At 42.2% G+C, this 16,001-nt stretch overlaps 1 protein-coding gene across 10 annotated transcripts in view; it reads right to left on the minus strand.

Annotated features, from left to right (window-relative positions):
* LPP (LIM domain containing preferred translocation partner in lipoma) overlaps positions 1-16,001 on the minus strand; it is a 740,460-nt gene that overhangs the window by 654,479 nt on the left and 69,980 nt on the right. For 6 of the 10 annotated variants that reach the window (XM_080655356.1, XM_080655351.1, XM_080655350.1 and 3 more), the window contains one exon: positions 9,465-9,582. The exons of the other annotated variants lie outside the window; for them this stretch is intronic. The gene's annotated coding sequence lies outside the window, so the exon portion shown is untranslated. The remainder of the gene's footprint in view (positions 1-9,464; positions 9,583-16,001) is intronic. 10 annotated transcript variants of the gene reach the window in all.

Raw genomic sequence — 16,001 nt, forward strand, 5'->3', positions numbered from 1 at the left:
AGAGTATCCAAAGATTCATGTGTTGACTCCATGAGCCTTAACCCAATAACACCCTGGTAGAGTCAACTAACTTTGTGACCTTGACTTTAAAATGCCATCCTTGACATAAATTAGAACAGTGCAAACACTATAACTATTTGGAAGCAAAGAAGACAAAGAGGTGAAAGGCATCTCCTGACCCAACTCCACCTCAAAAACATACAAAATTTGGGGAGCCTTGTGCATCCAATAGACCATTACCTCTTTAGTACTATTTCCAGTTTTTCAACTCCCACAGTCAGGCTACATGAATAAATGTGAAATTAGAATATGTAGTTTTTAACCATCTCTATATCTCAGAATTGGATTCTAGCCACTACTTGCTATGTGACCTTGGGCAAGATATTTAAAGTCAGCAAATCAAAGCATCCGAGAAAGTAAAGCAAAAAGAGATCTCTAAATATATAATCCAAAAATATCCAAGAGACCTCTTGTATGCCTCCACTCTCTCTTCCCTTCCCCACACACAGCCATTATAAATATTGCTAAATGATCATGGACTCTTTCCTACTCAGTCAGGATATAGCTTCAGAATCCTTCTCAACACAGCACTTCAAGGAGTCACTACTAAAATACTATATGGCCACATTAAATAAAATCCAAACCACTCATCTGTCAAATAAAAATATTTGAAACACAAAGATGGGCCATGATCTCCTCGTATCTCAGTGTTAGGAGCAGAACCAGAGCAAGAAAGGCCCCTTCCCCTCTCTCCTAAGTTAGGTCTCCTCTTCTAATGCTGATGTTCTGTGACTGTTCTTTGGAGTGGGGAAAGGGAGCTTGCTATTGTATGAAGTTGTAAAAAATACAGATAAAGGGTCCCTAAGTTGAGGCAGAAGCTTGAAAAAAGGTGTGGAGGAAGAGGGACATTGGAGCTGGCCTGAAGAAGTTTGCTATCTATAGGAATCAGGGCACTTTATCCATTTTTAGCAGAAGAAAATTCAGGATCAGGGAAGCATTTCCAGTAGAAGGAACAGCATGAGCAAAGGAATGGTGAGGACTGCCATGTGCTGAAGAGGACCCAATAAACTGCTGAGCAGAGAGCAGTGGCCATCACAGAGGCCACAGACAGAGGGAGGGGAAGGGGAATGAAGATGATGACAAGATTAGATTAGAAGAATCAACCAAAGTCTTTGTGGTGTTTTAAATACTGATTTTTTAAAAATTGATTTAAAGCCCTCAAGACTAATAAATGGGAAAAGAAGGTAAGAGAGAAGTGGAGGAAAACTAAAAAATATATCTCCATTCTCAATGAGAAGAAAAAAAAATCCTTGCTATAAAATGTATTACAGGAACACTTTCATTATGTAAAAGCCTATTTTGTTTTCATGTCATTCTTAGATTACATCATAAAGTGGCTACAACCGTCTTGTACCGTATAATAAATAAATCACTAGCTTAATTCTAGAACAAGCCAGAGCCCTATACTTAAGAGGAAAATATTAGATCATTTTTAATAACTGATATAACTCAAGCCAGTCACCATTGAAGCAGAGTGAGATGATGTCATCCTAAAGAAGTCCAAAGAGAAGCCAAGGAGGGTCAGCCTTGGGCAGGTCCCAGAGAAGCTTCCACTTAGAAAAGAACAGGAGGCTGGTGGAAGCTGAGTGGGACTCGTCCTGTGCACTAGACCAGTGGTCAGCAAACTGTGGCTCATGAGCCACATGCGGCTCTTTGGCCCCTTGAGTGTGGCTCTTCCACAAAATACCACGGCCTGGGCAAGTCTATTTTGAAGAAGTGGCGTTAGAAGTTTAAGTTAAAAAAATTTGGCTCTCAAAAGAAATTTCAATCGTTGTACTGTTGACATTTGGCTCTGTTGACTAATGAGTTTGCCGACCACTGGACTAGACCATCTTGTCATGAAAACCAAAACTTACTTTTCAAGTAGAGATGCCCAAGAGGCTTTCCTCATAAAATATCATGTGTGAATATTTTATTCCCAGTACTATTTTTTCAAATACCAGAAAACGTGAGCATACTATGATGTCTGTATTCATGACTTGGGAGCAAAACGGTAAATGTTTTAGTTACTCAGGAAAATATGAAATCAGAATGACATACGCAAATGCTGCAGGTCTGGTCCAAGCCAAGGGGACAGTGTAGAGTGGAGACTTGGAGATAATGGCCTAACAGAGAAAAGAACTGAAGGGATTTTTAGCAGGTACAGACTATGAAGGAGACCAAAAACTGAACATTTAATGGCCACCAACTGCATACTGGCAGTCCTCAAGTTATGTTGGAGATCCATTCCTATGCATGTAACTCAGTTTTCACTGTAAGTTGGAACCCACCTACATAAGCACCTACATCACTCACATGGAGCACATACACAGCATTAATGAAGTGAAACAGTAAAAAAAAAAAAAAAAAAAATTTAAAAGAAAGATAACAATTCCTGACCTTTACTTGTGGTAAATCCTATCTAATAAAAGAGTAATATGCAAATTGAGCATCACTCTAACACACAAGATGGCTGCCCCTATGTAGTCAAAGATGGCTGCCCCCATGTGGACACAAGATGGCCGCCACAAGAAGGCCAGCAGGGGAGGGCAGTTGGGGGTGATCAAGCCTGGAGGGGAGGGCAGTTAGGGGTGACCAGGCCGGCAGAGGAGGGAAGTTGGGGGCAACTGGGCCTGCAGGGAAGGGCAGTTGGAGGGGACCCAGGCTTGCAGGGGAGAGCAGTTGGGGGGGACCAGGCCTGCAGGGGAGGGCAGTTAGGGGTGACCAGGCCGGAAGGGGAGGGCAGTTGGTGGGGACCAGGCCATCAGGGGAGGGCACTTAGGGGGGACCAGGCCTTCAGAGGAGGGCAGTTGGGGGGACCAGGCCTTCAGGGGAGGGCAGTTAGGGGCAATCAGGCTGGCAGGGGAGCAGTTAGGCATCAATCAGGCTGGCAGGGGAGTGATTAGGGGGTGATCAGGCTGGCAGGCAGAAGTGGTTAGGGGCAATCAGGAAGGCAGGCAGGCGAGCAGTTGGGAGCCAGCAGTCCTGGATTGTGAGAGGGATGTCCCAGATTGGAGAGGGTGCAGACTGGGCTGAGGGACACACCCCCTCTGTGCACGAATTTCATGCACCGGGCCTCTAGTAAATAATAAAAAACGTAAAGCACATATGTACATACGTCAAAATGATGGAACTTTTTCTTTTTTTTATAAATACTGTAAATGGGAGATGGCGAGGTAACCATGAAATGATGTAAGTCGAGTCCGACGTAACCTGAGGACTGCCTGTACTTATATATATATTATGATGCTTTGTGAGCAAAAAAATAATCTTGAAGAAGGTGCTATTTGCCCCATTTTTAAGTATAGAAACCAGTTTAAAAAATAATTAAGTGACTTAAGTGAGATTACACAGTTAACACATGATAGTCTTCCTACTCCAAATTTTGCTTTACCCTCTTGTCTTCAACCAATTAAAACTATGTACAATGGACTTTCAATAAAAATAAAATAATTGATAAGAAATACCTTGAAAGCACTGAAAGTATAAAAAATATTGAAAGGGGCTACGGAAAGGGGAATAGTATTACATTCTGTCCAGTGAATGCCTCAACAACTAAAGCTGGGTTTCCTTATGTTGACAGTAAGGTTCCTACTGAGCTTGACCTACTACTGAGCTTGACCACCATTTTCAGTCTCCTATTGCCATTTATTTTTTAGGCATGTTAAGGTGGGCTCTAAGGGAACCTGTCATCTTATATAAAATGTACTGCCAAGCTTGGTTTGATAAAAACTATTTTGGTAGGGGGAAGAGATGGATATTCTGGAAAAGAACTTTCTGCCAGACCGAAGATATTGGTTGAGGTTTTATGTCTGATCCTGTCAGTCTCACAGTAATAATGATGTGTATTGGCTCACTGTTCCCAATAAAATTGTTCTTCATAACTGCAGAGACATGCTATCAGAGCCCAGTAATAGTGATTTATGCAACTTTTCAGGACACAGCAAGACCCAATAGGAGATGTAGACCCTGAAATTTACCTAGAGGGACAACATGAAGGCTCAAGACTCCAAATTTTGACCTGTTTTCCCCAATTTGTTTCTGGGACAGGATGGAGGTTGCAAAAAGCAGAGAAAGCCTGCCTGGAAGTTATATGAACTGTTAATGAAGCATAGACTGTGTGGAGAGGTAGAAGGGAAGTATTGGGCCATCAGAGGAGCCTTTGATGGTTGCTCCATGGCTACTAATGCTCCGTGGCCCAAGAAAAGGGTGTCCCCTCTCCAGGTCTTGGTGTCTCACCTCCAGTGAAACCATTCAAAAATGTTTACTAAAGAAGCTCTAATTGTGAAGGAAGATGAAAATGTAGAGGTATCAGAGCATAGCATTAATTGAAAACTTGTGTTTTTCCTCTGAAAAACCATGCCTATTTTGTACTCTATACTATTATATATATCAATGTTTCTATTAGGATTTTAAATGGAGTTTGATACAAAAGTCTTCAAGTGCAATTGATTCGCAGAGGTGTGCCAAGTTCATTCAGTGGCTCCATGGAACTCCTACGCCCACCTTAGCGCATGATGGTAACCTAGGCAGCTCCTAAGCTGGCCCCATATAAATGCACCCCTGCCACTCATACCCTTGTGCAATCACTCTCCTTGAGTGTGTGTGGGCTAGGTTGACTGACTTGCTTCTAGCAAATAGAATGAGGCAGAAGGAACAATGTGTCACTTCCAGGATTAGATTACAAAAGGCTTTGGCTTGCATGCCTTGCTCACTCACTCTGAGAGAAGCCAGCTGCCATGTTGAGAGCTGCCCTATGGGTAGGCCCACATGGCAAGAAACTGAAGGTGGTCTCCAGCCAACTATCAGTGACTGAGGCCCAAAGTCCAACAACCAGTGAGTAACTGAATCCTGGCCAAAGCCCTATCAGTTTGGTATACATCCCTCCACCCCCTTCCTCATTGAGCCTTCGAAGGAGACTAAGTTCAGCAGACACCCAGACTGCAACCTCCTCTGAGAGACACCTTGAGGCACCCATCTAAGCTGCTCCGATTCCTGACACAGAAACTGTGAGATAATAAGTGTTGTTTTTTTTTTCTTTGTTTTAAGGTGCTAAATTTGGGGTAATTTGTTATGCATCAATAGATAATGAAGATAGTATCCAAGTTTGAGATTATTTTAATGGCCCCTACCAACTCCATCACCTCTCATGAGGCCTGGGGATTAGACTATAAAAGATTCACTGTCAAAACCCTATAAAGGAACCTTTGTGCCCCAGAATGCAGAGACGCTTTCTAGTTTAGAAACACGGATGCAACCATGCTCTGGCCACATGGAGATGACCATGGAAATGTCAGTGCAGTTCAAAGTCAACAGACACATCCAGTTAGAGTCCATTGATCAGAATGAACTAGAGCTTGAACCACACTTGCAAGATGAGAGAGTCCTTCCTGCCCAGCTGTATTCTGCTATCCAATAAATCCATCCTTAGAATCTGCTCAGCCCTACTGAGCCAAACTATAGCCACAGGCCCAACCTGCCAACCCCTTGGACTTATGTCATAAGGCTCCATGGTTCACTGAGAAGTTGTGAGAGCAGATTCCCTCCTCCTGGAAACCTTTCCCAGTAGTCTCAATTATTTCCACTCTCCACTCTCCCAACCTTTCACCTAAGCCCCATGAGATCTGAGCCTATAAATCACTTACCTTGATTTCCCAAGCACCTAATGTGAGGCCTAAAACATATGTGGTGATTCCTGAATGTGTGTTATAAACAATACTTCTCTAAGGTATATTTCACTCTCGTGTATATGTCTTTCTATCTAAGTAGACTGTAAGCTTCTTGAGGTCAGGGACTGTGCCTATTTCACTGTGATGTCCTGAGGTTCGCTGACTTCCAGACAAACATAGAGATCAGGGCAGAGAACAAGCATACTTGCTGTAAACATGGGTAGATACTTGGCAGCAATCTACAAAGGAATCATGAGGCTCTCCATCCATTCAGCATTGGACCCTTCCTATTGCACAGTAACCTAATGAAAATTCCTCTGACCTCCACAGCCCTCCTCAAAGTACAGGTATCTGCACTGTGCTCAGGTCAGGAAATAGAAGAATGTTAAATTAAAAGGCAGAAAGCAAGAAAAAGAGAGAGAGAGCTCTTCCTTTTACTTTCATGGACAGCAAACCCCTCATACAAGACATCCTTGGGTTAGAGAAGAGCAAAGAGCCTCAGGAGCCTGAATGGTCCCTGCTCAGACCCAGCAAGTCCTTTTGCAATTTTTGAAGCAATAAGATAGAAGCAGCGAAAGGTGACCAAGCAGATGGTCACACATGCCCAAAAACCACCTGACCAAGTAATTGTAGGGAGCCAAGACATTCACCTCTGAAAGTCAAGTGTAAGTGACCAAAGTTTTGCTTCCGGCAGAGACTATTACCTGATTATTCTGAGAACCAAAGAGGAAATATTAAAACTGAAAGCCATTGGCTACCATCAACAATTATACACTAGTATCAACAGAGGAAAATAATTTCCTTCCTGACTCCCACTGGGCCAGTCACGCCTGGAGCCGAAGTTGTGATTAGCTAATAAAATAATGCAAGAGCCAACTAGTTAGACTGTAGTTTCTAGGGTTTTTCTCAAGCATTGATGCTTCATCTCCGATCTAAGTCCTTCCACCTCCTACTAGAACAAAAATAAATATGGAAAGTAATAATAATACACTATTTCATGTCAATGTCAACCACCATCATTGAGTGAGATTGCAGATCTAACTCCTTTTCAATACTGGGAACACATCAGTGCCTATCCAACCTTGGTGATGATGGGGGTGCAGGGTTAGACAAAAGGACATACAGTGAGCATGTCCTATGTACCAGGTAGGGCGCTGGGGATTACACGCTAGATCATCTTATTTTTCTGTATGTTCAAGATGAGTCTTTAAACTAAAAAATAAAACAAATGTAATAGCCTGTCGTGTATAGGCCACACTTTATAGTTTGCAAAACAGGTTAGCATCTATCGACGCATTTGATCTAAACAAACATGAGAGGTAGACAGGGCAATGATTATTATTCCTAATTCTCAGATCAGGGAAACGAAGGCAGAGGGACCTTGTTCTTTTAGGATTGCACATCTAATCATTGTAAGACCTTCTGGTACCCCATCCCATCATATTTGTTGCCTTTTTATGAACTCACAAACTTTTTAAAGCAATACTGGTCCCAAAAGCCTCTTCCTGTCCAGTCATTTCTTCACCCTCATAAAACCATGCAGTGCAGCCTCATCTGTTCTAGAATTCCTAAAATACTCCAACAGAGAACTGGCCAGTGTCTGAGGGACCACCCACAGGGAAAGGAACACTCAGTGCCTTTGGATTTCTTCTTTCTCTCCATGAAAATGCACTTGCACCGATCATGTGCCAGATATCCCACGAGACTCTGAGGAAAACTCATGAACAAGAGATGCTGTCTCTCTTTTGACTGGTTTTTCTAGCCTTAAAGCCATCAAGTTCTCCAGGATCTCATTCCTATAACAATTCCTGGTGGGACATCACTTTCGGTCCTCTCAGCATCCTTGTGAGGACAGTCCCGTTGGCTCAAGTTCCTTTCAGAGGATGAGGGGAGCTCTGAATGGAGGTTGATAGTCACTCACATAGCTTTAGACCTCTCTCCCCTTCCTAATAGCACCCAGATGTTCTTTTGAGGGACCACCACATCGCCACTGTGTAGTTGCCATGAGGTCGGGGTGGTATTGTTTCAATATTCAGAGCACAGCCCCAGGTCATACATGCCAATTAGGCCAGTGTCCTCCTTGTGGCCTTAGTGACTGGTTTTTCAGAGGTATGCAGTTACCCAAGTCTATGGAAATATGGCAAACAGGGCTTTCTTTCCCCAAATAGCAAGGAGGCAGCCTATAGCCCAGGTTGCAGTGAGCAGCCATCTCCTGACCATGAGGTAAACATCCTGACAATGAAGCCAACACATAGAAGAGGGCAGAGCAAGGAGCACAGCATAGATATAACTGTGCCCTGCTCAAACTAGGCCTGATGCCCACATCACCTCTAAACTTGCTGGTTTCCAGTGGTGAACCCCCCACACACATACTTCGTTGTAGATAACACTCTGTTCAATGTTGCTTAAGGATGCATCAGTGAGAACAAAAGACACTGTTGGCTCATAAATTAGCTTACAGACAACAAAAATTCCTTTGTCTCTTTCAGCTCACTCATGTTTAGGTACTCTCTTTCACTCTGTCATTACACACTAGATTTTTTTTTTATCCAAATGCAAGGCTTCATATTCATCACAATTTAATTTCTAACACTGAAAAAAATTTCAGAAAGTAGAACAGGTCGAAGATCCATATTGGATGCTTAAAGTGTATGCTTTGGACAAAATTTTAACAGGCTACATACACTCTTTAAGAGTCAAAGCAATAGTTTCCAGCCTTTTATCTTATGCAGATCCATAGGCACGTAGAAAGTCTGTTGTTCTTTTAAGATACATTGATGAAGAAAAAAAGGGCAATGAAATGTAACTATAAACTGAGCCACACTTTTAAATGAAATTAGGTTTTATCAATCACAACAGCATGTGCTTTGTTTTGAAAAAATACATCATAAGCATGGTAAGCCATATTATGTAGTCAGTATAAAGCCAGTGGTTGGGTCACAGACAGACTGGCCCTCAGAATGGAGACCACAGATCTAGAATTCTAAATAAAAGCCTGTCCCAGAATTCCCCAGCTACTTGCCTCAAGTCTCCCCACAGCCCAGGGTAGCCACAGTATTGACTCTTCCTACCACCCCTCTTTTTGAGAACATGATGTTCTATTCTACCCTCTAAACACAGAGGAATTCCAAAACACAAGGGAAAGCTTACTTTACCTGGTCACCAATACCCTTTCTGAATGTGCAACAGGATTCGAACTCAGACCCTTTAACACACAGTGTTCAACCTTTTGCCTAAGCAAAGTTAGACTCCCCTACCTGAACGTATTGTTGTGAAAATAAGATGAAATCACAGAAGAAGCACCATATAAAGGGGTAAAAAATAAAAAAAGCCACTCAATAATATTACTTTCTTTCATCACAGATGTCCATAAAACTGGTCATTGACATTTTCATTTTGGTCTTTCAATTTCAAGAACACTTTCCTCCATGCCAAAGGAGAAAGAAAGAAGCAATACAATTATCAGCCACCGGAAATCATCATTTCTCCAAATTTTCTTCCAATCTCTCTTCATGCCATCTTCAAAGAGCTGAGTCCTGCCTTTTCTTTGCCACACATTTTATTAGCATTATTATATTCCATCCATTGCCAATGAAATTAACTTAAGGAAAAAAGAAAGAACATTTTGGTTCTTCTCTAGTTCTTAGTCCATGTTAATTATTAGTATCATGCTTTCCTTAAATGGAAAACACTGATTTTTAAAACATGCACATTGATTATAAAAAGGGAAAGTCTTCTTTTCTGCACAAGACTCACCAATTAAGGAAGAAATCTCTTCCCTCTAATGAGTGCTCAGTTTAGGAAAAGCCCTCAACTGAGAATCAGGTGCGTGGATTCCGTCTTCAGTTCTGTTACTGAGCCTCAGTGATCCCACCTATGAAAAATTGGAGAAGAAGGTTGCTCATGAATCTCTTGGACCTTACCAACTTTAGAACTTCTGGGTTTATGAACTCACTGACCAGGAAATAGTGAGAAGGATGCCAGGCTTGAAATCCACAAAATAGTGGCTCACCTCTATTCCTCCTAAGCTCCTGGCACTTGTATTTCACTAATTTGTCTCAGAATAGTGGAGAAAGAGAAGGCCAGTCCCCCAGTGTTCATCCTCAGCTCTCTTAGGAAAAAAGCTTAATGGTAATATCACAAATGAAAGAGACAGATCAATTAGTTAGATACATGTTAGGTAGGCAAGAAAAAATTAATAGCAAAATCTGAACTACAACAAATAAAAAAAAAAAAAGGATATGAGTTTGGAGACACATTTCTAACTATAGGAGCTAGCAAGCCCTCTGAACCTTGATTCCCTTGCCTGAAAAGTAAGAGCAAGTGAGTAGCAGAGAGCTAGGTAATCTTGACACTTGCCAGGAAATCCTCACTACAGGTTTCACTTAATTAAGAGCTATTACTATTTGCTAAGGACGATGCAATATATATTCCAACACACACAGATGCTGAAGCAGCTGGCTGTTTTAAATGTGTCTTTTATATGCAGGAGAGATCCACATACTAGAAAAACTACTAATCCTATTTTCATTGTCATAATTTTAAATATTATTAAATCAATCATATAATTGTTTCATGTATATTTTCTCATTCAGTCTTCAAATCTATACTAATAAAAGGGTAATATGCTAATTAGACCAGGAGACCTTCCAGACATGCTTCCGGACAAAGCCCTGGTGGCGGAGCCGAGGGGTGATCAGGCCAGGAGGGGAGGGCAGTTGGGGGCGAGCAGGTTGGCGGGGGGGTGGGGGGGCAGTTAAAGGCAAGAAGGCCAGCAGGCAGAGTGGTTAGGGGTGATCAAGTAGGCAGACAGGTAAGCAGTTAGGAGCCAGTGGTCCCGGATTGCGAGAGGGATGTCCCAGATTGGAGAGGGTGCAGGCTGGGCTGAGGGACACCTCCCACCCCCCGTGCACAAATTTCATGCACCGGGCCACTAATATCCATATAAGATCAAAGTTATGGGATCTTAATAAAATAATCCACATCAACTCTTCCAACTGACAGGAGGAGAAGCTGGGGCCAGAGCAAGGAGGTGGCCACTACAGGACCCCACCATGAGTGGCAGGCAGTCCAGGACTCCAGTCCAGGGCTTGTTCCACTGGACCCAGTGACCACCACTTTGACAGAGGGCAGGGAGACTCGTTGGGCAAAGGAATTAGCACACAATAGGCTTTGGAGCAAAATCCAAGAGTCCCATACTCAGGTCTCTGAAAACCTGCTTCAAAGCTCCAGAGTACAGCCTGACAGCAGAAAGAATTAAGTTAGAAAACAGCCTAAGCAAGATAAGCCCAGCACAGCAATGAGTTTCCTGAGAACCAGTGGTTTTCAAGAACATTAGAATTCTCATAGCCATTCCACTGAAATGAGAGAAAGGCATAATTTCAAACTTGCTGAGGAATGAAGAATAAGGAGGCCAGTACTGGACCTGTGGACAGCACGGTCATACAGAAAACAAAAGACAGCCTCCACCCACAAGGCCCAGGAAACCTAAGCTTCTCCTTGCAGAGGGAGGTACAAATCAGAGTAGTTTCTACAACTGCCACGATGGGTGTCTTCTAAACTTCCCTGAAAGGCAAGGCTCTCCAACTTTGGCCCTCAGGCAACCTCTCACACACTTGTCAGCTTCCCTCAATGCACAAATGAAAGTGGCCTCCCTTTTCCATAGTCAACTTCTCTTTTAATAATTTTTTTTTTCTTTTCCATAATGAGAACAAGCAGCTTTGCTGAAGGGCTGTGAAATGATTGAAGTTCCCATGCAAACAAACCATTAACAGAGTTCAAATGCAATTTAAATTACCAGTTGTTAAAGTGCTCCTCAATTTCGTGGTAAGTTTCCAAGGAGAATTACATGCTATATACTATTTAATTGGTTGTTTTCTATTTTTTAACATCCATTTATCCCCCCATCACCCTTATATGTCAGAAATGTCTATAAAAGTTTCCCTTTAAAAAAGTATATATTGTTGAATAGATTAAATTTAAAGATTGAAAAGTATCAGAGAAACAGCTGCAGAATTATGCAGCTCAGCAAAATTGATGGTTTTGACACCATAAATCATGCAGAAATTTTAAATCTTAGGTGTCATCTTGTAGTACCATCATTTTTTACAGATGAAGACGCTGAGACCCCTAACAGGAAAAGGAAGGGTTGACTCCAAGTCCTCTCACTAGTCAGTGACATAATCAAGATGAGAACCATGGCTCCTAACTCCCAACCCTGTGCCTCCTCTTCCCATCACCACCTGGTTGGAGAGGATGATGGGAAATACTCAATGATTTTTCCACCCATAAAAGAAAATACAAAGTCCTCTTCAAACACTCCTGACCTCAAAAGCAGAGGTGGACAAAGGCAAATATCTTTCCAAAAAGGAGAAAAAGGAAGTAAAGGCTGATGAATGAGTGTATTCAAAAGAGTTCAAAATGAGCAGATTCTTTGAAGGAAAAGTCAAGATACTCATCTAGCTTCATTAATCAAGTATGAGACATTGAGACTGCCAATGTCCACTGCTTTCTCCAGCCTGGAATGAGGGCCTGCCCCTGGAGTGAGAGGATAAAAGATCAACAAAGTCAAGGCAGGTCTTGTCACATCTGTAGATAGAAAGGATTTCTGGAGGTCATTGAAGTACAGAATGAAGTTCAAAGCTTGATATTGGATTTGTGTCAGTTCTACTCTCTCTAAACTCGAGCTTCCCTGTCTGCAAAACGGAGCTAATACCCATCAGGGAGACTGTAATCGTGTCCTGGGATTCCATATCCAGCATGCACAGCATGGAGCCAGCACAAAGTCTGCATTAGAACCTTGACTGCTGAAGTTTCTATAATGTCTCAAAGCATATGGTTCTGCCATTCTAATTATATGAACTATAACTGAGTCTTATAAGCCACCTATGTTGCCTAAGTGTGTTAGATGCCATATATTCCCTGACCATATATTCATTTCTTTTTCATTCAAGAAAATAAAATAAAACAAGTGCATGAAAACAAACATCCAAGCATTTTCCTTCAAAAGAAAACTTTGGGGAACTATTTAAAAATGGCCTTCAAACCCAGTTTATGAACTGTACAGTAGAAAAAAAATTAATGTCCAGAACTTCATGTAACCTGTCCACTAACCTTATGAGAAAGATTTCCCAATTATCCATTGGGGAAACTAAGATCAGGAAGATTAGGCAAGGTTTCAGGACTAGGAAACATGAAAGCCAGGACCTGAACCCTCGTCTTTGAAGGGTAGGAAATGGTAAAGCCAGGACTTGAACCCTGGTCTTCTAAATAAAGCTCCATGACACAGATTTTATTACTTTGCACTTACAACCTTACTAGGTGCAGCTATTCTACTAAATATACCTAAAAAATATACCTAAAAAAATAAAAAATAAAAACTCTTCTGCTATTTTTACATTTCGAGGAGGAGCTTTGGGATAAAAAAGTAAAAGCTTAACTTTCAAACTAAAAAAAAAAAAAAAAAAAAAAAAGTTAATATTAGAAGCAGATAGATCCCTCCTGAATTCTACCTTCCTGTTATGTTCTTAAATGAAATAAGTTCAGAGCCCTGGCTCTAAGCAGACATCTGTCTAGTATATGGGAAACAGGCCTGAGAAAGGTTACCAATGAGCTGATATCAAGCCAATTCAAAGAAATAATTCAAATAACTGGGCTCACAATCAAACAAATCACCAATAACTATAGTATGAGCTTCTGAACACCACTCAGATGCAAGTGTTAGCTAACAGGATGTCATGTGGCCCGCATTCAGAGGTGCACAAAACAGACATCTGCTAGCACCTCTTGTCCTTAGGAAGGCACAGTGCATGGACCTAGCAGGTGTAGGCACTTAGGCATGCCTTGAGCTCTCAAAGAGTTCATAACCTCACTGGAGACCTGCTTGAATACACACAACAGAAAGAAAAGTGTGCAAAGCACAAGTACATGCAATGTCGTTTGGAGGGTCTGGAAGAGCTCTGCAGATGACTTCTAATCTGAGCCTGAACACCCAAGAGGATTTCCACGTATGAGGGGGAGGAAATAGGCTCAGGGAACACGATGTGCTAAGGCCTTGAGGAGGATGAGTTCAGGGAGTGCTTGGGGAAAGTGACTTATCTGATGAGGCCAGTGGCAGCACACGTGGAGGGATGCAGTGGGACACGAGGATGGAAAAGAATGTTGTGGGCAGAACATGGAGGACCTGTGTGCCAGACTAAAATACTTGGATCTTCAGACTCATGGGTATGGCATTTTAAGAAATTACTCAAGAGAAAGTTAAATGGTAGTACTATCTTTTTAAGAATGGAACCCCCTTTCCATGATCAGCGCTAAAGCATAGCAATGGTGGGAGTATTTAAAGGAGCTTCCTCTGAAAGGCCCCACCCACAGAGAAGTCAGAAGAGTAGGTGGCTCTCAGAGTTATCCCAAGTTTCCCAAACCCACAACTCCATGGACCCTTTCCTCTCATCTAGAAGTCTCACCCATGGAAGACCCAGGAAAGAAACTAAGTATCATGTTCCAAGCAGGATTTCCACCCTACCTTGAAGCTTAGGGAAATGCCAGCACTGCCCAACTTGGCAAATGGGAAGAATAGGCTGAACACAGGCTCTAGCCTCTTTCCTGTCACTGAAGTAGCAGGAACCAGAGGCCTATCCAGCAAGTACTGTGTGTGTCCAAAGCTCCATACCTCAAGGCTTCCAGCCAGGCCTGGCACTGTGTGACTGGAACCTTTCACTAGGAATGCATGCACTCATGTCACCAGTTAAGTTGTGTGGAATCCCTTCCCTTAAAGGAACTTTTGTAACAGATCCCATATGTCAAAGACACAGGCAAGATGTGATTCCCTTCCTGCCCTTCAGGAACTCCTAGTCTGGAAGGAGATAAAATATCAACAGAGTAGGAGATGGCAAGTGCCTTAGAGGAAGCACAGATAGCAATACAATCCTCATCACAATCCTATGACTTGGTGTGATTATTTATACCCATTTGACAGATGAGCAAACTTAGGCTCAATCAGGTTAACTACCTTGATAGATCACATAGTTGGGAAGCATCACAGCCAAAATTTGAATCCAGATCCTATGCTCATAAGCAACATAGAGATTCTCTATTGCCTCAGAGCCCATTGTGCAGTGAGCTAGCAGAAGAGAGAACCGACAGATCGCTTTCAGTGTGGGGGATTGTGGATGGTGGGAAGTATGGACGGTGAGGAGCAGATGACCAGGCATTACTTCAGTCAGAAAGTATGATCTGTGCAGAAGTTATAGGAGCAGTTGGGAGTCTATCGTTTACGTAGGAGAGGTCCTCTCTGGCTAAAGGAATAGCATGTGCTAAAGCATGATGGTGAGAAAATGCAGGGCATTGTGAGGAAGAGCAGGGAATGTGGCTGACTTAGGGATGAGTGAGCAAGAGCATCAAGGAAGTTCATGATCTGGATATGATGGACTCTGGGTTCCAGGGTCAGGAGTTTCTATTTAATGCAAAAAATACTAGGAAAATGTTATAAATCACAAAATAAACATAGAGTCAGAGATGTACAGCTAAATATATTGGGAAAATAATAAATGTTTCAAAGCAGAACTGTGGTGTGGCTTCAGCTTTACTTGGGATTCTGGGCTCCTGTGCTAAGGCCATGCAGTGACTTTTCAAAACCTGGGCCAAAATCAAGAACAGTAGGCCTTCAGATCCTTCCAGGTCAAAGGACAGAGGGACACTGTTCCCTGGCAATGACTTTGGGACTTAGGACTTCTGTACCTATTTTGTAGATCCTGATCTTCTTGAGAAGAGTCCCTACAGTCACTAAAGGAATCCCATGCCCTGGCTGGAACTTAAGTACCCCTCATTGGTGAGCAGAGCATAGAGAACAGGATGGGAGTTGCAGAATCAAAAGACCTGCACTTGATTCTTGGAATCGCCACAAATTAACTAGGAAAGTCCTTTTAATAAAGGCAGTTTCCTCATTTGTAAAATGGAAATGATCAAACTTATATAGCTAGTTTCTTGTGAGGATTAACAACTTACTCATGAGATCAAATATAAAAATTTGTGTTTCTACATGCAGGCTAACATGTTAAGAACAGGTGCTACCCCTGAAAGCCACTGTGTTGATAGGGATAAGAGAAAACTGGCCTCATCCTCCTGGTGAAGATCTAAATCTGGAGTTGTCGGCATTTTTTCCCCCTGTTGAAAATTGAGCTGTATTCCCCAGGCAAGTCATTACATCTTTTGTGCCAAATTGTTTTCATCTTTTAAATGACCCAGTAATCCCACTTTGGGCAATATGCAACAGGGAATAATCCAAAAGGAAAAAAG

Source organism: Plecotus auritus (genome assembly GCF_963455305.1).
Source record: "Plecotus auritus genome assembly, chromosome: 2".
In the NCBI taxonomy this organism is placed as follows: Eukaryota; Metazoa; Chordata; class Mammalia; order Chiroptera; family Vespertilionidae; genus Plecotus; species Plecotus auritus.